Genomic DNA, 23,829 nt, shown 5'->3' on the forward strand with positions numbered 1-23,829 from the left:
TATTTGGGTTTGTGTCCGTGTCCTGTATTCTGTATCATTGATCTACCTATTTTGGTGCCAATACCATGCCGTTTTTGTTACTATGGATTTGTAGTATAGTTGAAGATCTGGTATTGCGATACCCCCTGTTTCATTCTTCCTGCTAAGGATTGCTTTAGCTATTCTGGGTTTCTTATTCTTCCAGATGAATTTCATGATTGCTTGCTCTATTTCTGTAAGCTACATCATTGGGGTTTGTATTGGAATTGCATTGAATCTGTATAGCACTTTTGGTAGTATGGCCATTTTGACAATATTAATTCTGCCTATCCAAGAACATGGGAGATGTTTTCATCTTCTAAGATCTTCCTCAATTTCTATCTTCAATGTTTTGTAGTTTTCATTGTAGAGATCTTTTACCTCTTTGGTTAGATTGATTCCCAAGTATTTCTTTTTTTTGAGGCTCTTGCAAATGGAGTTGTTTTCTTCATTTCCCTTTCAGATGTTTCATCGCTTGCATATAAAAATGCTTTAGATTTATGTGTGTTGATTTTTATAGCCTGCTATTTTGCTGAATTCATTGATAGGAGTTTTCTGGAGGAGTTTTTTGGATCCTCTAAATATAGAATCATGTCATCAGCAAATAGTGACAGCCTAAGTTCCTCTTTTTCTATTTGTATCCCTTTAATTTCTTTAGTCTGTCTATTTGCTCTGGCTAGAGTTTTGAGGACAATGTTGAATAGAAGTGGTGAAAGAGGACATCCATGTCTTGTTCCCATTTTTAAAGGGAATGGTCTGTTTTTCTCCATTAAGAATGATGTTGGCCATGGGCTTAGCATAAATAGCCTTTACAATGTTCAGGTATGTTCCTACTATCCCTATTTTTTCTAGTGTTTTGAGCATGAAGGGGTGTTGTATTTTGTCAACGCTTTTTCTGCATCAATTGAAATAACCATATGATTCTTATCCTTAAGTCTATAGACCTGATGGATTATGTTTATTGATTTATGGATGTTAAACCACCCTGGCATTCCAGGGATGAACACCACTTGATCATGGTGCACGATTTTCTTAATATGTTTTTGGATACGGTTTGCCAATATTTTGTTAAGGATCTTTGCATCTATATTCATCAAGGATATTGGTCTAAAATTTTCTTTCCTTGATGTGCCTTTGCTGGTTTGGGTATGAGGGTGATAATAGCTTCATAGAATGAGTTCGGTAGGGTACCCTCCTTTTCTACTTCCTGGAATACTTTGAGAAGTATTGGAATGAGTTCCTCTTTGAAGGTCTTGTAGAACTTGGCTGAGAATCCATCTGGTCCTGGGCTTTTCTTGGATGGTAGATTTTTAATGGCTTCTTCTATTTCATTGCTTGATATTGATCTGTTTAAATTGTGTATGTCCCCCTGGTTCACTTTGGGAGGAGCATATGTCTCTAGAAATTTGTCAATGTCTTTGGTAGTTTCTATTTTGTTGGAATACAGATTTGTGAAGTAGCTTCTCATTATGTTATGTATCTCAGTGGTGCCTTTCATGATATTTTCTTTTTCATCATGAATTTTAGTAATTTGAGTCTTCTCTCTCCTTCTCTTTGTTAGTGTGGCTAAGGGTTTGTCTATTTTGTTTACTGTTTCAGAGAACCAACTTTTCAACTTTTGTCAATTTTTTGAATAGTTTCTTTTGTTTCAATTTCATTGATTTCAGCTCTGATTTTAATTATTTCCTGTCTTCTACTACTTTTGCTGTTATTCTGTTCTTTTTCTAGGATTTTGAGCTGTAATGTTAGGTCATTTAGTTGTTGACTTTTCATTCTTTTCTGGAATGCGCTCCATGTAATGAATTTTCCTCTTAGTACCGCTTTCATAGTGTCCCAGAGATTTTGATATGTTTTATTGTCATTCTCATTGACCTCTAAGAATTTTTTAATCTCCTCCTTGATGTTTTCTGTTATCCATGTTTCATTCAATAGCATATTATTTAGTCTCCAGGTGTTGGAGTAATTTCTGTCTTTTATTTTGTCATTGATTTCTACTCTCAGTCCATTATGATTTGATAGAACACAAGGCAGTATCTCTATTTTTTTGCATTGCCTAAGGGCTGCTTTGTGGCATAACACATGGTCTATTTTCGAGAAGGTTCCATGTGCTGCTGAGAAGAAAGTGAATCTGCTCGTTGATGGATGGAATATTCTATATATGTCTATTAAGTGTAGGTTATTGATTATGTTATTGAGTTCTATGGTTTCTTTGGTTGGTTTTGTTTGGAAGATTTATCTAGTGGTGATAGCAGTGTGTTAAAGTCACCCAGAATTATTGTGTTGTGGTCTATTTGATTCCTGAAATGAGAAGGATTTGTTTGATATACAGGGATGCACCATTGTTTGGGGCATAAATATTTACTATTGTTATGTCTTCCTGATTTATGGTTTCCTTAAGCAGTATGAAATATCCTTCTTTATCCCTTCTGACTAACTTTGGCTTGAAGTCCACTTTATTGATATAAGGATGGAAACCCCCGCTTTTTTACTGAGTCCATGTGCATGGTAGGTTTTTTCCTATCCTTTCCCCTTTGGTCTATGGACGTCTTTTTCTATGAAATGAGTCTCTTGCAGGCAGCATATTGTTGGGTCTTTCTTTTTAATCCATTCTGCCAGTCTATGTCTTTTGATTGATGAGTTTAGGCCATTAACATTCAGGGTTATTATTGAGATATGATTTGTATTCCTAGTCATTTGGGCTTATTATTGGTTTTTAATTTGGCTTGGTTTCATCTTTGAGTGGTTTTTCTCTAAGGTAGTTCCTCCCTTTGCTGACCTACATTGTTGTTTTTCATTTCCTCCTCATGGAATATTTTGTTGAGAACATTCTGTAGTGCAGGCTTTCTATTGTAAATTCTTTTAACTTTTGTTTCTCATGGAAGGACTTTATTTCATCTTCAAATCTGAAGGTTAGTTTTGCTGGGTATAGCATTCTTGGTTGGCAACCATGTTCTTTCAGAGCTTGAAATGCGTTGTTCCAGGCTCTTCTAGCTTTTAGAGTCTGGGTTGAGAAGTCAGCTGCTATCCGTATTGGTTTCCCCCTATATGTTATCTGATGCTTTTCTCTTGTGGCCTTCAAAATCCTATCTTTATTTTGAATGTTAGGCATTTTCATTTCAAGGACTTCCATTTGTTTTTTGTTTTTTGTTTGTTTGTTTTTTTTTTTTTTTTTTTTTTGAGAATCTCTATCTCTTTGTTGAAATGATCTTGAAGTCCTTTTCTGACATTTCTTCTAACATACTGTCATTGGATTCTATTAATATAGAATCTAGATTTGTTTGGATCATTTTCTTCCCTTGTTTTTTCATGTTGTTCATGTATCTTCCACCCTAGCAGTGCAGATCTGGGGTATTGCAGATTTCCCCATATAGGCTTATAGTGACCCTATAGGTTTCCAAAACCCTTTCTTTAAGGGGAGATCAATATTAGCAGTGCCCAATTCAGAAAGTATGCAATCCTAGACCAAATAGCCCCTATGAGGACAATAACAAAATTGTCATAATAAACAGAATGAGTTCAAATATTATCTTCAGTAAAACAAACAGACTTGTAATAAGGTCTGCAGTTTCTAATGGAGGACAAAGAGGATGCAGAGGGATGTAGAATGTAGCTGTTAATGGGATAAGAAAAGAATATACAGAAGTTCTAGATAATAGAAAGGGTGAGAGTGTAGTGAACAGAAATTGGATGTTAGCATGCAAAAAAGGGAGAAAGACACTCTGAGGGAACAGGTAAACAAAAGGAAAAGAGAGCAAGAAAAGTAAAGAAATAAAAACTTAAATTTTTTCAATAAGGAGAAAAATGAAAATCTACAGTATAACAGTCATATAGTAATGAAACCCCCCAGTGTTCAGTAGCCTGATTCATGAGAGCTACCTGACAATGAGCTTCAAGTCCTCAGCAGACTTCTCAGGATGGGATTTTCCCCACCTAAAGATTGGAGCTCCGGCTTCCAGGATTATCCAAGATGGCTGTTCTGGCTTCCAAATGGGTTGGCAAATGGGGAGCTGCAGCTCAGGGTGTGGACATGGTCAGCTGGAGTTCCTGGAGGTGGGGTGCGGTTGGTCAGGCAGGGGTCCTGGAGGTCGGGTGTGTTTGGTGTGGTTTTCAGGATCCTGGTGGCCGGGTGCAATCAGTTGGTCTGCGGGCCAGGTGATAGGGCGCAGTCAGTTGGTCTGGGGTCCCGGAGGCAGGGAGCAGTCAGTCCATGTGAGGGCCCCAGAGGCAGGGAGTGATCGTTTGGGCTGAGGGATCCTGGAGACGGGGCTCAGTCAGTCTGGCCAGGGGACCTATGCAGCCTGGCTGTTGTCTCAAAATGGCAGCAGCCACGTGTAATCAACCTGCAGGTACTGTAACAGTGAACTTCCAGGCAACAGCAGGCAGGTGGTGCTCCACTGATGGTTGGCGATCAGTTTGCTGACTATTGTTGGACGATCGGGAGGTGAACTTCATGCGGTGGGTGATGGATAGATGTAAGGCAGGTGATGGACAGGTGAGAGGCAGGCAAATGGCAGATGATAGGCACCAGACAGTGAGCAATCTGCACTCAAAAAAGGCGTCGATATGCTGGCAGACTGCACGTTTTCAGAGCAGTCAAATGGGGTAAACAGCAGGAGATCGATAAGCAGCAATAACTGCCTCATCAAGAAACAGATATCCTCTGCTTGAAACCAGAGTTATGGAGTGACAAGGAACGCAGCCTCCCTCTAGTCTGCCATCTTATATCTCCACTTGCAAATTTTTCGAGGTACATCTATCTGTGGGTAACAACAATGCGTTTATGCATTCTCCTGATGAGACATTTGAGTTATTCCTAACTGTAGTTATCACTGATTTCTTATGAATATTCATGAGCAAATGTTTATGTGGGCATATATTTTATTTCTCTTGGGAAAATAGGAGTAGAACAGTTAGTTCCTGTAGTAGTCACTTGTTTAGCCAAGCCTAGTTTCAACCACAAGGTAGGAGAATGTCAGTTCTTGCACATCATTGTCAAAGCCTGGAATTGTTAGACTTTTAATTTTGTATATGCTAATAAGTTTGCAATGATATCTCACTGTGGTATTTATTTTTCTTAATGAGTTTTCTTAATAACATTGAGTATATTTTCATGAACTTAGATATAATTCCTATATTCTCTAGGTGAATTGCTCAAATATTTTGCCCATTTTAAAACAGTTTAAAATTTTAATATGGGCTTTCTTATTATTGTATTTTGAAATTCCTTATTTATTCTAGATAGAATTCTTTATTAGGTATAGACTTGAAAAAAAATTCCTCCTTATGCTCTAACTTATCTTTGTATTCTCTTAGTTTCTCAAAAACCATATCTTTAAAAAATTTTTATTTCATTTGTTCTAATTAGTTGTACATGACAAAACGCATTTATATATTTTGAAAGATCATGCATAAATAGAGTGTAATCTCTCATTTTTTCTGATTATCCATATTGCAGGATCACATTAGTCATGCAGTCATACATGTACCTGAGGTAATAAAATCTTTTTCACTCTGCTATCATTCCTTCCCCCATACCCTTTCCTTTCCCTTCAATCCCCTCTACCTAATATAAAGTAACTCAATTCTTCCCTGTCTCCTTCCCCCTTATTGTGAATTAGCTTCCTCATATCAGAGAAAACATTAGGCCTTTGGTTTTTTGGGTTTGGCTTATTTCACTTAGCATGATATTCTCTAACTCCATCCATTTACCATCAAATGCCAGAATTTCATTCTTATTTAAAGTTGAGTAATATTTTTAAATTTTGATAAATCTACTCTAACATTTTTTTCTTTTATGAATCATATTTTTACTGTTTTATCTAAGAATTTTTTGTCAGATGAAACACATTGATTTGTAAAATTAATATTCATTATTAAGGAAAAAGAAGTCTTTGCCAGAACCAGGTCACAATGATTTTTTACTGTTTTCCTCTGGATTTTCTGCTTTGATCAATGATCCATTTTGAGTGAAATTTTTTTTGCAATGCAAAATATGGATTTATTTTCATTCTCTATAAGTAGACAATAGATCCAGCATATATGAAAAGGATATTCTTTTTCTCTGTTGAATTTTCTTTAGAAAATAAATTGTTCATCTATTAATTTGTGTGTCTATTTCTGAATACTATATTCAGATCCAGTGAAACCTTCTTGTATCTTGACACATTGTATAAATTACAACAATTTTATAATGTCTTGAAATCAGGCAGAGGTAGTTGTCAAACTTTGTTCTTTTGAAAAATGTTTTGACTAATTGTAGGTCTTTTGAATTTCTGGATGAATTTTAGAATTAGCTTGTCAGATTCTACAAAATGTCTTGCTGAGGTTTTCTTTGTGATTGCATTGAATTTCTGAATAAATATGAAAGGAATTTATATTCAGCAATATTGAGTCTTCCAAACCCAGAATATAATATATCACTGTTTTGGGAGTTTTAATGTATAGGTGTTAAATTTATTTTGTCACATTTATCCCACACAGTGATTCATATTTGGATTCTATTATAAATGATATTATTTTGCATGTCAATGTCTGATAACAGTTACAATATACAAATGTAGTTGGTTTTGTATATTGGTCCTGCATCCTGCAACCTTTACCACATCACTTATTAGTTCCAGTAATTTTATTGAGTCAGTTCTAGCAGATTATTTTACATGGCAATCCTGCTGCCTGTTAGGTTCAAGACTGTTATCAAAGAGTAAAGATAAAAATGCTGGGAAGGATATGGAAAAAAATGGGAGCCTTTGGAAACTGTTGGTAGGAATGCAAATTACTTCAACTATAATAGAAAATTATATAAAATTCCTTGAAACTAAGAATAAAACTACCAAATGATCCAGCAGTTTCACTCCTGGTTATATGGCCAAAGGAAATGCCATGAGTAAGTCAAAGAGACATCTGCACTGCCATGCATTTTGAAGCACTATTCTCAATAGCCAAAAGATAGAAACAACCCAAGAGTCTATAAACTGATAATAAAGAAAACATGGTACATATAAACAATGGAATACTATTCAGCCACATAAAGAGTAGTCTCCTATAATTGTGGTGGCATGGATGGAACTGGAGATCATGATCATGATGTTAGTGAAATAAACCAGATAGAGAAAGACAAGTAACCCATGATCTCACTCATATGTGGAATCTAAAATAGATGCTCTCACAGGAGTTGAATGGAATAGTAGTAACCAGAGGCTGTGGAGATTGGGGGCAGAAGGGATGGAGAAAGGGTGATCAATAGGTACTAAGTTACAGTAAGGTAGGTGCAGGGTGTCCTGGTGTGCTATTGCCCAGTACAGTGACAATAGATAATGATAATGCACTGTATATTTCAAAAAGCTACAAAGGAATAATTAAAAGTTTGAAAGTTTGCACCATAAGGAAATTATATTTGAGGAGACTGATATACTTAACTCGATTTAAATATTATACAAATATTGATATAGATATTGAAACCACATTACTCAAATAAGATGCACAATTTTTATGTATTAGTTAAAATTAATTTAAAGAAAATGCTGTTTCAGTTCAGAGGTGGAATATGGCTTGTCTTTATGAAGAGCTGGAATGAAAAGCCTCAAGTCCAGTGCAGCAGAGTAACTAAGGGCAAGTAGTTCCATTAACCCAGAACACTGAATGCATAAGGAAGTAAGGTAGGGAAAACATCAGGAAATGCAGATGGAGATCAGTTTTCAGAAGGCCTCAAATGCTAGCCTAAAAAGAAAATATCATGCATGATTTTTTAAATGAAAAAATGTCAGGCATTATACTACTGTAGGCAGTCCAACTCTGATTTGTTGGCATTTTGTTCAGCTATTAGAGATTACCACCATGAATCTGATAATTTCCAAAATAGGTACGTAGGTAGAGGATGAGGTAGTGGTTACTACTCATGGTGCTGCCAACAGGCATGCAAACAACCTATTTGTTATTAAACTGCAAATTGATTCACACTGATCTATCCTAAGATGAGGGTGCACTGTGAAACAGCGGCACATGTATGAGCATTGCTTGTCATTCCTGTCACTTTTACTAACATGGGTTTCTAGCCACATAACAATTAACAAATACTCATTTTGACTATGCTGTCTTTATGTGCAGAAATATCATTCGTCTGTGCATTTTCATTTTCAAAGTGCAGTTTTAGCTCTGTCTTCTGTCCCACTTTCCTTATATTATTGTATGTATAATACATACAATATCATATATCAACTTACTATAGCTCATAAAAGGCTATTTGAACTTTATATTAAATCATGACACTGGAATATGGATTCTCCTTTGTACTAGTTTGTCATGTGCCATATGTGTCTGTGTGATATAATACATGGTTGTTTTTCTCACTGTCAGAAGAAAGAATCTCAGATTTTATACTCTGGTCTGAGAAATCCCATTCTTTTACTCTAAGACTCTCTATCTATCTATCTCAACTTTTGATTTTTTAAGGATGTGTGAGAGGTATCTAGTACTTAGATTCTTTTGAGTGACAGCCAGGTGAGAATTGGTGCACTCTCATTGTCTTGGGAGCTGAAATCTACCATCTCTCTGAGCTTATAGAGGTTGAATTGTTATAATGATATAAAGATTGAGTCTGGCTTTTATGCTACTGTTAGAACAAGTTTAAGTTTTGAAAGATGCCACAGTGAAAGGAAAACAGCTTCTCTCTTTGCATTCACAAGCATCTAATTGTGGAATTACTCCCTTGTCTTTAGGGACCACTGCTGTGCATATTGGCCAGCACTTACTGAGATATGCCAAGTGCAATGAAAATTATTTGACTTGCAGTATCTGTATTACTTACTTATTGCTATGTAGCAAGTTTGCCCCAATTTTAGCAACTTGAAGCAATGAGCATCTATTATTTGTTATAATTGAAGGCCAGGTATCTGGGTGCCACTTAATTAGATAATTCTAGCTTGATACCACTCTTGAAGTTATGGTAAAGTTCTCAGAGTGACTCTCATTTGAAGACTTGTCAAAGTCATTTAGATTGCTAGCAGTATCTGATTTAATGTTCCAGTGATCATTAGAGTACTCTTAATGTCTGTATATAAATAAGGAAACCAAGTCATAATGAGGAACTTAACACAACTCTAACAAGGTAGTCTGTGGTTTTAACCACTGTGAATAAAATTCTTCCTGATTAGAAAAGAGAAGTTTGGGGGCACTTACAATAATTACATCTTTTGTTAGAGAAACAAAATCTAAATTTACTTGAACTAGGGAGATAGTGCAATGGTAGAGCACATGCTTAGCATTCACAAGGCCCTAGGATCATCCCCAGGACAGCATGCATAAAAACCTAAATTTACTCTACATAGAATTCAACTCCTTCATTCATCTGGAAGAATTATTTGGGTACTGTTGGATTTTTATTATTTATATTTATTCATTTTATCCTGAATGCATATGTAAAGTGTTCTGGATCAGAACTAGATTTCTTATTAAATACCTCACAGTAAATAATAAATGGGTCAGTCCCCCTGTACCCCAGTTCCCAGTCCCAGGATGACACAGTGAGATTCAAGTCAACTATATTACCCAAGCAGCCATACTCTTCCATAGGTAAGGAAGGAGGGGAAAATATGATTTTTCTGTGCTTATAAAGGAGCAAGAGAACTGTCCCTTCTCCTCCTGACTCTCTTTACTCCCGCTCATAGGTACGTAAATAAAACCTCTGGGTCTCAACTGGAGACTGCTTCAAAGTTCCTGGACCTCATTCTTGAAATTAAAACACCTAGAAATATGGCAGCTTCAGTCAGCCTGGCACTTTGGGAGATTGATGTGGGAACCTAGTCTGGGCTATAGCTATTGGCCCCCTCACCGAGATGAGAGAGGTCAAATTGTCCTCTTGAATCTGATTGATATTCTTCAACAGCTGCAGCTCTGAGTCCCAGAGGGCTGGAATTTCTTACAGGAAAGCTGATCCACTAAGGGCCATCTCATTTCCCTCTTCTGAACACCTTTGTTCTTTTCCCCCTATACTTCATCAATGGAGCTAGTTCTTCCTAAAAGGTTTTTGCTTTCCTTACATATTAGAAAGCTAGTGTGAGGTGTGTCTGTGCCAGGTGCAGCTTCTGTCATAAGAACACTTTACAATATATATGCACACTTAGTCACATAAATATCTGTCTTATTAAAATGATTGATAATGGTATCTTTGAAGCAGCTTTCAGATTTATGAGTCTTAATCCCGTTTTGTAAACAATGGTGATAATAAACAGAAAACATTTATACAGCAATTACTATCTGCCAGGCCCTGTTCTGTTTTATATAAATTAAGTAAATGCTCACAATCTCATGATAACTTGTGAGTTATGTCTTTGTATTCCCAAATGCATAAGCTAAAGTACAGAAGTTTATGTAATTTTCCCAAGATAAAGCACCTGGGAAGTTGCAGAGACAAGATTATTCTGTGAGTTGCACATGATTCATTAGTTCACAAACACTTCTAAATGTCAAGTACTGCTTAAAACACTGTGAATACATCATTGAACAAAGTATGCAAAATCTCTACCTTTATGGAGCTTATTTCCTGGTTAATGCTAGTGTGAGGACAGATAAGGAACAAAAATTAGGAAAATAAATATATGTATAATATAACGTTAGGTTGATAAGTACTGTGAAAAAAAATTAGAGTAGAAAAACAGAGACTGGGAGAACTGTATTTTAGAGTTGTCAGGGAAGTCTCTAAGATACTATTTTTGAAATGCGAGTTGCCACCCAAACTGTGGATAATGTGATAAATTTAGTTCATCAAAAGCAAGATTTTTTTTAAACAGCATGGGAACACAGTAAAATCAACTTGAAAAGAAGATATTAGAGTTCACTTCATAAAAATAGTTTTTCAAAACGTTTCCTTCTTGTTTTTGTGTATACATGTTTGTGTGTGTAGCTCTTCGTTAAGTCAACAGTATTTCTAAGTGCCATAACAAGAAAAGTGAGAAAGGCAGTTCTACAAGGATAAAGCATTCAAGGGATGGAGCAAACCTTGCAACTCTCAGGTGAAGCAGGAACAGCAGTGAAAAATCCTTGAGTGGGAGATGACAACACTGTCATCTTCAGGAATCCAGTAGGATGTCCACAAAACTGCTCAAGGACTAAGAGGACGCAGGAGGGAGTGAAATCAGAGAGGTGGGTTCACACAGCAGGGCTTTGACACTAGAGTGCCTCAGAGAATTGAAAACCATGGAAAAACCTGTGACCTTATTACAAGTATCATGGGAAGCCCTTGAGAGTATGGAAGCAGAGTGGATCCAAAATGATTGACATTTTAGAAGAGTCATTTAGGATGTTGTGTGGGAAATAGATTATGTAGAAACAATTGAAAATGGAGCACAGTTTTATGCAGCTTAATCTCTTAGAATAGAAATCTAATACAGAATTCCTGATTCTCAGATCACAGAATGTTTTTCTATCCTTCAATTCTCCTAGCAACTCTACTTGTTCCCACACTGCTGTGCTGCTAACGATGAAGGCGCTCCATTTCATTAAGTGGAAAGGAAACCCAAAACATATAAAGTAGTATACCCTGAAGGTCAGGATCACAGCTGCAATGGGAATGTATTTTGAAAATTACTGGTGTGTTTTTCTTTTGCCTTTATGACCACAACAAGCATTCAGCCATCTGAATGGACCTTGGAATGTTAGAGAGGGAAAACAAAATAAAAGACTACAATACCATTTGCTTTCCAATGTTCAAAAACGGGATTTTATAAATGAACATATCTATTGTGAAAGAATTTGTTAAGACTCTTGATTTCTTGCTTTGGTATTTCAAAAATAATATATGGTAGGCAAGTAAAGACAAGGAGAGAAAGACCATTCTTCTGGTTTTGGTAAGACAAAAAAAAAAAAAAAAAAACGGGAAGAAAAGAATAACTGAAAATGAAAATAATAAAGTGGATTAATGCTGTAATTCCCTATCATGCAGATTTTGGTAGAGGAGGAGTTTTATAAGATAAGTGAGGGTATCAGAAAAATAGGGGTGCTGTTATCCTTCTAGTGAACACACACACACACACACACAACTAATTCTTTAGTGCTTAGAAAAAAGTCCCCATCCGTAGGATACTGCTGTCCCCTCCTGAGACATGGTCACATACACTTAGAACAATCAGGTCAGGCAGAAGCAGGCCATGACTTCACTTGTACCTGTGTGTCACTGAAGCAACTGAGATTCTGTCTAAGGTACTTATCAGATGTTGCTGTCTTAGTGTCTATGGTGAAGGTTACAGAATAGACTGCTTTGGCAAGATGGGGCCAGAGCCAGACTTCAGAATATTTGTGTGCCTGATGGCAGATAAAATTGTGGCTGAAGATGAATGGCTAGTGGGCCTTGACCAAAACAGGAGAACCAGAATCAATGCTCAGGCAATGAGTACTCCACAGGAGAAGCAAAACCCAAAAGGACCCTCCAGAGAAAACTAGAAAAAGGCTAAGGGTATCAAAACTAGGACTCAGTTTCTTGTCTACCTCTTTGGTATCATCCTGTAAGAATATTGAAGGGGACCCTAGGAGAATCCAAGAATTTTTTGTAAAAGTCTCTGAATATGTTTACCTAATATGCCTTTTTAAATTATTAAGACTAAGCTTACCAGTTATAAATTGAGAATTTTTTCCTCATTAGCTAGAATGTAGCAGCGAAGAAGAAATGCTCAAAAAGTTTACTAACAGTAAATAAAATACACTGGTGTCTGCACATCCAGGATGGTTGAACATGTAAAGATATGACACAGTTGGCCAACATTATTAGATGTTTACTGTATGCCTGTCCTGACCAATTCCAAAGTCTGTTTCAAACACCACACCACAGTGCCTATTTAGCACAAACAGAAGGGATATGCCTTGCAACCAAAGAGCTGTAGGCAAACTACTGGATTCATGGAGATACTTTAAATCAGATAGAAAAAGAGATTCAGGCATGGGGCTGGGGGCAAAGGAGATTGAAACAGATATGTCTTCGGACACAAAAAATATGGAAAGGAATCAAATACATATCCTAGAGTTCCCAGGGCAGGGCAAGTTTCATAAGAGCTATTGGAAACCTCCCATGGGACAGGTTCTGGGATGCCATGACAAAGAAGCCTCGATGTCTACAGTTATGGGCCCCTCTGTGGAGGTATCACAGTAGTGGCAGGTCCCAGTCTTCACAGAAGTACATGGTAATGGTAGAAGGTTATGCTGCTTCCTTGGCAGTTTCCAGAAATGGACTTCAGGTGCTATAACCTAAGACTGGGGCCTGTCAATCATGCAGAAAATAGAGCCACTCTGAAAAACAAGACTACTTTTTGTTTTTTTTTTTTCCCATTGGGGAGCATAAATGAGTAAGCCACGTGATTTTAGAATTTCTACCCTCCTCACTCTTTCCAATGGCTCTCAATCTGCTAATTAAAATTATTATTAGATGCATAAACAGTTTTATAAGCAGGGTTAAAAGATATAATATGCAAATTCCAGGTTGATTTAACATTTAAGTAAAAATTAAGTTGAAATATAGTCAAATTCTATCTCTGTTATGATTTGAATCTGGCCTGTCCCCCAAAGATGATGTATTAGAAGCATAGTCCCCAATGCAGCAATATTCAGGGGTGGGGAGCTTTTAGGCAATGATTGAGTTATGGAGGTTCCAACCTCACCGGTCAATTAATTTGCTTCATGAATTAAACCATTAATGGTTGAATGGACTACTGGGAACTAGGACCTAGTTGGAAGAAGTCAGTTGGTGAGATGTGCTCTGGAAGGGTTTATATTCTTCCCAGACCCTTCTTTTCTCTCTCAGAGATATGAAACCTGTCCTGAACTGAGCAGCCTTCCGCCAACTCATGCCCTTCAACCATGATATTTCTGCAATGGTGTCAGCTGACTATGGACTGAGAACTCTGAAACCTGAGCAAAAATAAATCTTTTCTCCTTTAAGTCATTCTTTTCAGATACTTTGGTCACAGTGACAAACAGCTGACTAACACAGTCTTTATTCATTGTGGTAGAAATACAGGATGATAAGAGGAAACGGCAAATCCTAGAGAGAAAAGGAAACTGATATCAAGAACATATCTCTACATTATTTTTTTCCCAAAGTGATTTCCAATTTACTTTTAGTTGGGCAAAGCCGAAAGAAACTGACACAATTACATTCAAACAACCCTGCTTCACTTCATCTACTGGTTTTGTTTTTTAACACTGAATCTTATCATCTAAAGGTATCTTTAATCCCAGAAAATACATTCTTTACACCATCATTATTCCCAAAAGTAATCCTTTAACATCTTATTCTTTTTTCTATAACTTTCCTTAGTGTAAAATTTCTTGTCAAATTCTGGGAAATCACATAAGGCATCATCTCAGATCCAAAGCATTTCACTGAAACAGAGGACTCAGTGTTTCTCCAGAAACATGAATGGATCTATATGAACCAAGGGATCATGAAAGAAATGCACATGAGATTCAATTAAATTCTTCCTGCAACAGAAAGACTGAAGAAATCCAAAATAATTTTCAGAAAACATATCTTTCCACTTTAGCTGGAATGCATTTACAGACCAGAAAGGAACATAGAATTTTCCTTTTGATGTTGTGACCTCCCATCTGTAACAAGTTTCATGTTGAGTAACATGTTTTCTATGGGACTGGGCTTCTCTGTTGCCCTGCCAACTTCTGCTTACCTGAAATTATATCTAGAAAAACAAAAGGAATGAGCTTGCCATTAAAATTCTTCTGCCTGCCACAAAGCTGTGACTTTTAAACAAGGACCATTTTTATTTTTATTTTTTTGGTACTGGGTATTGAACCCAAGGGCCCTTCATCACCAATGAGCTACATTCCCAGTTCTTTTTATTTTTATTTTTTTTATTTTGAGTCAGGGTCTTGCTAAGTTTCTGAGGATCTAAGTTGCCCAGGCTGGCTTCAAGCTTGCAATCCTGTTGTCTCAGCCTCCCAAATAGCTGAGATTACAGGTGTGAGCCACCATACCAGGCTTAAATGGAAATTTTTATAAACAAAAATGTCACACTGTCTCTGTGTTAAAAGATGACAATGGGTTATATTATATTAATTGTGTTTAAGTAGTTTCTCCTTTAATTAATGTATTTAAATAGCATGTTAATTAATATAAAATTCATTTTAGTATTTGAAATGTCCTCTAATTCCTAAATTTTCTACTTTTAACATGTATTTCTGTTAAAATCATTAGAACAACACATAAACAAACATATAGAAAAGCAAGCTTATATGTGTATGAGACCCCTAAAACAGAGGTACTAAGTAAATTAATTCTTAAGGAATAACTTTATAGTACCTACATAGTCTTATCCATGGCCCTTGTAACCTGTTTTGGGGAGGGTTCTAAATGGATTCCAACAGCCAGGTTCCTAAGGTGGTTTTCAAACTTTCAAATAACTAGCCTTTATTTTCCACTCAACCAATTCAAAGTGATAAACAAATGACCTGATATCTAGGAAATCATGACTGAACTGCATACATTTGAATTTTCTCTTTTAAAATGTATATGAATATCTTACTCTTTCCCAAGGTGCTACTTCCAGGCATTAACATTGTTACCTAGCTATTATTAATATACTGACTTGGTTTCTATGTATATCACATGTCAATTAATTATTCAAATGCGAGTGGAGTGGGATGACCAGAACTGTACTATATATTCAATAAATAGCCAGCAGGTCATACGTTGTAAATGAGATCATAAAGAGCCATACCTAGAACACTTTTGCATGTGCTGATTTTTTTAAAATCCCAGAAGCTCTCTATACACCATATTGCTTACCAAAACTTAGAATGCTTTTCTTCGGAAACTAGAAAAATAACTTAAAGGAGCATCTAAGTTTTGCTTTTTAAATAAAAATATTCTTTTTTCTGAAACTTACTTTACTATCTGTATTTTGGGAGTATTCTGGCAGTTAATATAGTTCTAAAAAAAAGTCATTTGAAAAATTCTATATTACCTCCTAAAAGGTTAATATATTCATATAAAGTAAAAATTCCTAAAATTAATTTAATTTACCTTGTTATTCATTCAGATGAGATTTTGAAGCTTCAAAGTGATACAAATTTTAAGACTAGTGCATAGGTTAAATAATCCAAAAAATGCTTGCTTAATTTACATATTATATTTTAAACTTCAAAGCAAAATTCTACCATATTTTACCTTCTAGGTATAATTAAAGCATTATTTTAGAAAATAGTGTTTATTATGCTCTGAAATAATAAATATATAGTAGTTAATAATTTTAGAAAAGAAACATTACATTAAAATTACTTCATAAACATATCCATAAATAACTTGTTTATAAGGATTTCCAGAACACTGATAGCACTTTTTAAAATACTTTAACGATTCTATTTGTGATGGGAGAAATTAAAAATGCACTCTTTTATATGAAACACAAAATTCCAAATTTTAACATTTTAACATTATAAGTTTAAGTAATATTTTGTAATTTTTGGAGACCTTGCCTTAAATCAAATGTATTTGTAACATGGGAAAAAATAGTTATAATAATTACATTTTTTCTTCTATTTAAACAACTAGACAGTCAACTTTTTTCTTACAACTATGTCTCAAGCCCTATAACTTTCTTTCTTTATTTTTGTGTATAAATATCATGGAGATTTATTTATTTATTTATTTATTTATTTATTTATTTATTTATTATTTATTTATCTGTACTGGCAATTGAACCCAGGGGCACTTGACCTCTGAGCCACATATCTAACCCTTTTTTGTATTTTATTTAGAGACAGGGTCTTGTTGAGTTGCTTAGGGCCTCCCTGAGTCGCTGAGGCTGGCTTCAAACTCGTGATCCTTCTGTCTCAGCCTTGCAAGCCACTGAAATTACAGGAGTGCACCATCGTGCCTGGCTGGAGATTTTTTACAGTTATTATAATAGTGAACTCATCTCCAATAATTGGTTGTAAAGCATTAGCAAAAGATAAATAAAATGTCCATAGGAAAAACATTTTTTAAAGCATTCCTGAATGTCTTGGCATTGACCACAGTGGTGGGCACTTGTGAAACCAGATGTCGAAACTGCTGATTTAACTTGAATTCCACATTACAGTATAAAACCAGGTACGGTAAAGTTCTTCCCTCCTGTAGTAGCTACCTCAGTTCCTCTTGAAGAGTACTCTTGAGGATGGGAAGTAGCTCACTACAAGGTTAGTACAGAAGGTCGTTTAAAGCACAGCCTGAATCCTCATGATTTTAGGATGGAGTCATAACATGATTTTTGGAGGAAAAGGTCACATGTTGGTTTATATCCTACATTCACTTGTAAAAACAGTCAGAACTTTTCCGGCCATTCTTTGACACTAAGCAGTGATCTTTACTCTTATTTCTACAAAACTTGAGGAAACAACTGATGAATTCCCCAAACCTGCAGCTACATTTATTCTACAAAACTATGTCATGTTGCGAAAGTGGAGGATTCCTGACACAATTCGTAACTTTTGTAAAATCAAGCACAAGCATGCATTCTAAACCTTTGAAAGGCCCCTTCAAAATGTTCCAGCTTTATCTGTGAAATGAAAATCCTATAATAATATCAACTTAATAGAAAGAAGATTAAATGATACAATGAATGGCTGGTATAAAGACTCAGTAATTGTTAACTGTTTATTTCATCTCTAACAAGAATCTGAGTATCTGAAAGAGACACTAAAGTAACTCAGTGTCTAGCACAGTACCTTGTATCAGCAGGTATTTAATTAATACTTTGCCTCAATAACACAGGAAAGCAGTTGAGGGAAAAAAAAAAAAAACAACCACATGAGGCAGTATATTTTCACAATTAACTATTGTTAGGACTTGATAAACATTCTTTGTTAACAAAAAATCATTAAAGAACTGTCTTCAGCTCTTTAATAACAAATAGTCTTCATCCATTACCTCTACTACTCTATAATTATAAATTTATAAACAGTAATAATTTATAACATTAACCTAATATTTTGCAAGTTTCTCATAATGTAAATAAATATACATATTCCTGTTATGTTTTTACAAATTCTGGATCTATTTCTGAGGAACAAAAAATGCTTCTGGGTACAGATGGCATACATATTTGGATTTGCCATTATCGGCCCTAAACTCCATAACAGAGGACATAAGAAAACATAACATGAATAGAGATCAATGTCCTGGTTGGGGTCGATGGTGCATGCTTGTAACCCCAGCAACTCAGAAGGCCGAGGCAGAAGGATCTCAAGTCTAAGGCCAGTCTCAGCAACTCAGCAAAACCCTAAGCAACTTATCAAGGTCCTGGATCAAAATAAAAACAAAAACCAAAAAGGAGTTGTAAAGCAGGCCCTGATATTTAGGGAATTTAGCATGTAAAGACAGGAAGAGAATAAAAGAAAGGAAAAATTGTTTAAAAGAGAGCATTTTATAAATATAGTAGTTCTCTCAATCCCAAATGAATATGTAATTCATACTGTGCTCAATATACTTGACGCTCTAGTATGTTTTTTTCCCAGTGACTGATTCTAACAATTATTTGTCCAGATTGTTCCCACAATCTCTGCTTTAACCCCACCATGAAACACCATTATCTGCTGTTAAACCGTCATAGGGAGCAACATTAGCATCTGGAAATATATTACTGATTTTCCATTAATTTCCAGAAAATCTTTCATCTCTGTACAGCTGTACACCTCTCTCTTCAAACCCAGTCTTTGACTTCTCATCATCCCAAGTCTTCCTCATTCCTCCTGGGACCCAGAATATAGCCTCAGGTAATTCTACTTTATCTCAGCCTCTCCTAAGGGCAGAGTCATTATCTTAAGCTTACTTTAAATAGAGAGGGTCCCCCAAAGGCATTATCTTTCTTTCACCTCTCTCAAGTGGGGTCTTCTTTCCCTCACAATTTAACAGTTTTAAATGTGTGAAATTAGGATGTTATGCTCTTCTCTACTTGTCAATTACAAACCGTTTTCTTCCCAAAACATTATTCATTTGAAGCTTATTGCACTACTCTTTGCTACCAGCTAATTGGCCAACACTCTGCTCATTCTCTTCAGTCAGTAATGACTTTGGTATCTAGCTCTTCTTTTTCCCCATCATGTCTTTCTTCTTGGTTAAGTTCAATATTTACAAGGATGGTCCCTCCAACATCTAATCTCTCTGTCCTTTAATTTCCTTTCAATCAGTGCTACTCATTCCCATGCTCCTCTCAACTACATGTTGACTTCAAAAAATACCATTTTTCTATCTTTTATTCTTCTAGGTCCTTTATTTAGCTCAAAGACCATCAACTTTTTTTTTTTTTTTGTTCTCATCAAGACACTAATTGACCCTGACCTTTCTCCTAAGGCAGCCCAGATTTCAATGAATTTTTGCAAATACTTTATCTCCATGTCTCTTTCTCTCCATTCTCTTTAATTTGTATCATCTCACTCCTCATTGACCCCAACAATCCATTTTCTCCATTCCGACATCTTATTAATAATTAATGTGGATAAAGCACACAAACCTGCTTACTCATTTCACTGTTGATTTAGGACCACAAGTGATTATTTACACTATTAAGTAATCTTACTATATTCTATTTGCTCAGACTTGCAAAACCTACTCTTAATCAACACGGATAATAATATCATGTCAATACTTCTAATCTCTCCCTTTTCATCCTTTCTCAAAGCGCTAATTTCCATAATTTTTTCTCAAGCATTGCCTAATGGATTTTTGTGCTCCACTGTAGCTATCTCCATGTACAACTCCAGTGTTTTTCCTTCTGCTTTGGACCACTTTTGCTTCTTTCTCATAGCAAAATTTTTTAAATGTCTGTAGTCACTTTCTCCAAAGTTCCCTCCCCCTTTTTTTCTCAATGCATTGCAACTAGAGTCTCATCCCATTGATTCCTTGATGATCAGAGTTCCTTGTTGATAAAAGCATTCGTCATTTTCTGCTGTCCTCTGACTTGAGTGATAAGCAACAGCCAAGGCAAAAGAAGATCACTCTCCTTTCTTGAATCCTTTTGCAGTCACGTGGGATTCTAAGAAACTGCTTTCTCCAACGTTTATTTTCCCCATGTGTAAGTTTTTCCTTCTTGATCTTTGTTGATCTTTCTGCCTCAGACTAAATTGTAGGTATAGGATATTTAAAAGATAAGTCCTCCCTTACCTTTTTTTTAGATGTGTAAGATCCCCAGGGGATCTTATCCCAGCCCAAAAATTTAATTCCTCCCTATAGATGGAAAGAGAGCAAGAGTGAGCGAGAGAGTAAGAGACAAATTGGTGAATATATATGCACTAAAACTGAAGTCTTTATCTTTCTCCTAAGACCCATATTCATACATCCAAGTGTCTAAAAACACAATATGCCTATAACAGATTCCTAATTTATCCCTTCCCAATTGTCCCTACTCTCATCTAAGAAGTGGAAGCTTCATCAACCCAATTACAGGGACTAAAATCTAGGAATCATCTTTTTATCTATCACCTTCTGCATTTAATCCATAAGCAAATGCTACAGGGTCCACCTCCAAAATATTTCCTGAATTTCTCCACTTCTCCTCGTGTCCAAAACTACCATCATAATCCATCCAATACTGTATTTCTTCCTGGTCTCCATAGTGGCTGCCTGATTTTCTTCCCATTCTTTGCCCTATCCTTGACATAATCTAATCTCCACACAGAAAAGGGACATTTAATCTTTAAATCATGACAATCTTTTTGTTAAAGTAAACCCTAGTCTCCATATCTTGACCTGAGTGGCCCTACATTCTAGATTCTTCTCTGACCTCGTTCCCTGCCCTCACAGCTCTCCTGCATTGTGCTTCAGCCACTCCAAGTTCGTTCCCATCTCAGGGACTTTACACTCACTATTACTTCTGTCCACATTTTCCTCCTTACTCGTGAAAGAATGATTCTCCATTTGTGGAGGTCATGTTTCCTGGGAAAATGAATCAGAGATGGACATTGCAGCACCCAAATTATATTAGAAATACTTAGGATTGATAGCTGTGGGGAAAGTAAAGAAGGATTAGACAGAGCGAGAAGGTGAACTGCAATTCAGTTGCAACAAAGACTTCACCCAATTCTATAAAGGACTCTGGAGTAAGGATAGCTTTGAATTGGGGCCAAGTTTTCTATTCTTGTTTTCCTAGATCATCCCATCATTGGATGCAGGTTTTACAGGGAAGAGTGTTTAAATGGGGGCTAAACAGCTCTGTCTGCCCCCCAACCCCAGGCTGTGAACATGCCCTGAGGACTGTCAGCAGACAGCACTCCTAGAAATTAAGGAATGAATGCTTCAGTTCTGATAGAAGGGCTGAGGGGTGATGTAGGAGAAGCCCAGAGCGATCAGTACATCATTCAAGTCTTTCTTCCTCTCATCTCGTGACTTACCTCCATCTAAAATTACCTTACCTATTTCTTACCTATAGACGATCTAATTCTTTAAATACATACACACACATGCAAACATATATATGTCTATACATACGTATATGTTAGAAAATATGGGGTCTTAGTTATCTTGGTCATTGCTCTCTTGCTACAATACCTACAAAAGTGTCTGACAGATAAATAATTGACGTGAATGATTTTTCTTTTTTTAGTGACAAAGTTCAATCTCTTAGGCTGAAGCTTTCATATGCTAAATTCATCTTTCCCCAAGAGATACAGGAACACAAAATTAAGTGCAAGAGAGTGTTAGAGGAGGTGGTTTTGGTGCAAAAGTCCTGAACTAAGAGAGGAAATCCAAGTTTCCCTGATATCAGGAAAAAAACACCCAATGTGGCTCAAGTCACATCACTCATTTGGGCCTCTATGTCATTGTTTTTATTATTTTATTTTAAAAGGCTTAAAACTATAACATCTGATGATTATAATCAGAAGATAGCATGAAGGTTTTGGATAGATAGAGAACTACTTATTAAAAGATGAGAGGATTTTACTTAGGCAAATATAACATCAATTTTGTACTTAAAATTAAATTTCTCATATAATAAGATAATATCACTATAGAAACAATTATAGCTCAATGTGATATAGTCATCTTGGATACAAACAATATAAATATTGTAAATAATATAAATATTGAGAGTTTGATCAGTTGCTTGTTTATTTAAAAAGTAATGTGTTGCCCTGAATGGTGGTTCACACCTATAATCCCAGCAGCTTGGTAGGCTGAGGCAGGAAGATCACAGGTTCAAAGCCAGCCTCAGCAAGTTAGTCCTTAAGCAAATTAGTGAGAACCTGTCTCAAAATAAAAAATTAAAAAGGTCTGGGGATGTTGGGGATGTGGCTCAGGGGTTAAGGCTCCCTGGGTTCAATTTCCAGTACCAAGAAAAAAAGAAAGAAAAAAGTTTAAATGCTGTTTTTAATACTGTTGAAATTTAAGTACCTTCTGACATGTTCTTTGGTGTAATTCCAAACAATGAAATATCATAAATAAAAACTAAAAGTAATCTGAGCAGTGTGCATATGGTAGGGAAGCACAGAAATAGAGGATATAATCATTATGTGTCTGAAATTTTAGAAAAAGTCAGAGATAGACCCCTTCACTGTAGCATAAGAATCATTACAAGGTGGACAATGTATAACACATTTTTAGATTATGTCTATAGATCAGTGTCTATTTGTAAGCATAGTTTAACAAGGTTGTTAAAAATATTTCAATAAGGAGCCTTAGAAGCATCACTGAAAATGAAAATTTACATTCCAAATAAATATGGCTGATTGAACAAAGGTATTCACTTCCATTCCTTCCCAAATGCCACTAAAACTATAGTAAGGGATTTTAAAGGGGTGGAGAGGTGGGAGCAAGTTGGTCCACAAGGACAGTGAAAGTAGAAAAAGAAAGACAATATAAATAACCTTTTGGAAGTTGAACAGGACATGGATAAATGATAAGCAACTTAGCACAGCACAGAGTTGAATACTAAACCAAAAGTGTGAAAACTGAGAACAGTCTCATTTTCATTACATGGATTCAAAGGCTTTGAAAACTGTTACCATACATCTCTGAAATGGAAGTCAAAGATAATGGTAAAATAATGATTTGATAAAAGTTATATGAAAAGGATATTTATAAACCTCCTCACTATTGTATGTTCCTGGACAAGTGCTTTTACCTTACTCATCATAGTTCAGGAATGGAGAGAATAATTAACAGGTATCCTGGTAATGTGCAGTGAAGGACAGGGCCTCTGTACAGACAGTAACAAAAGTAGGCGGATTATGAAATTTTATGCAGATTGCACACTGAGATTCCCAAACCCCTTCTCTTATTCACTTTCCAGAACTCTGGCGGACAGAACTTTACCTCCAAAGAAAGCATAACAGCCCTATATTTAAGAAAAAAACTGAGTGACAAGAGAAAAATCCAAAGACACTGCATATTGGAGTTCCTCAATAATCTACCTAATCACTATCAAATAAGTTTAAAGTCAACAAGACAACCCATTTTTTTAGAACTGTTGATTAACTTTTAAACCCCATAGAAGACAGATAGAAAAATCCATTAACAGAAAAGAAGATAAAGACAATTTGTTAGAGACAGAATTGTGTAATAAAAAATTTGATTAATTAACAAACTTCTGAAGACCCAGATAAGCAGCATGAATTAAGAGATTCAATAATGAGAAGATGTCAGTAATCCCCAGATTGATCTATAGATTCAATACATCTCAATTGATATTCAAGTAGGGTTTTTTGTTACAATTGGCAAGTTCATCCTAAAATTTATATGGAACTGAAAAGGGAAAAAAAGTAGCAAAGATAACCCTAAAGAAGGAGAATTAAACTTGAAATATCAGCCTGACAAAACTTGATCCAGAGCAGATAGTTTAT

Source organism: Sciurus vulgaris (genome assembly GCF_902686455.1).
Source record: "Sciurus vulgaris genome assembly, chromosome: 6".
In the NCBI taxonomy this organism is placed as follows: Eukaryota; Metazoa; Chordata; class Mammalia; order Rodentia; family Sciuridae; genus Sciurus; species Sciurus vulgaris.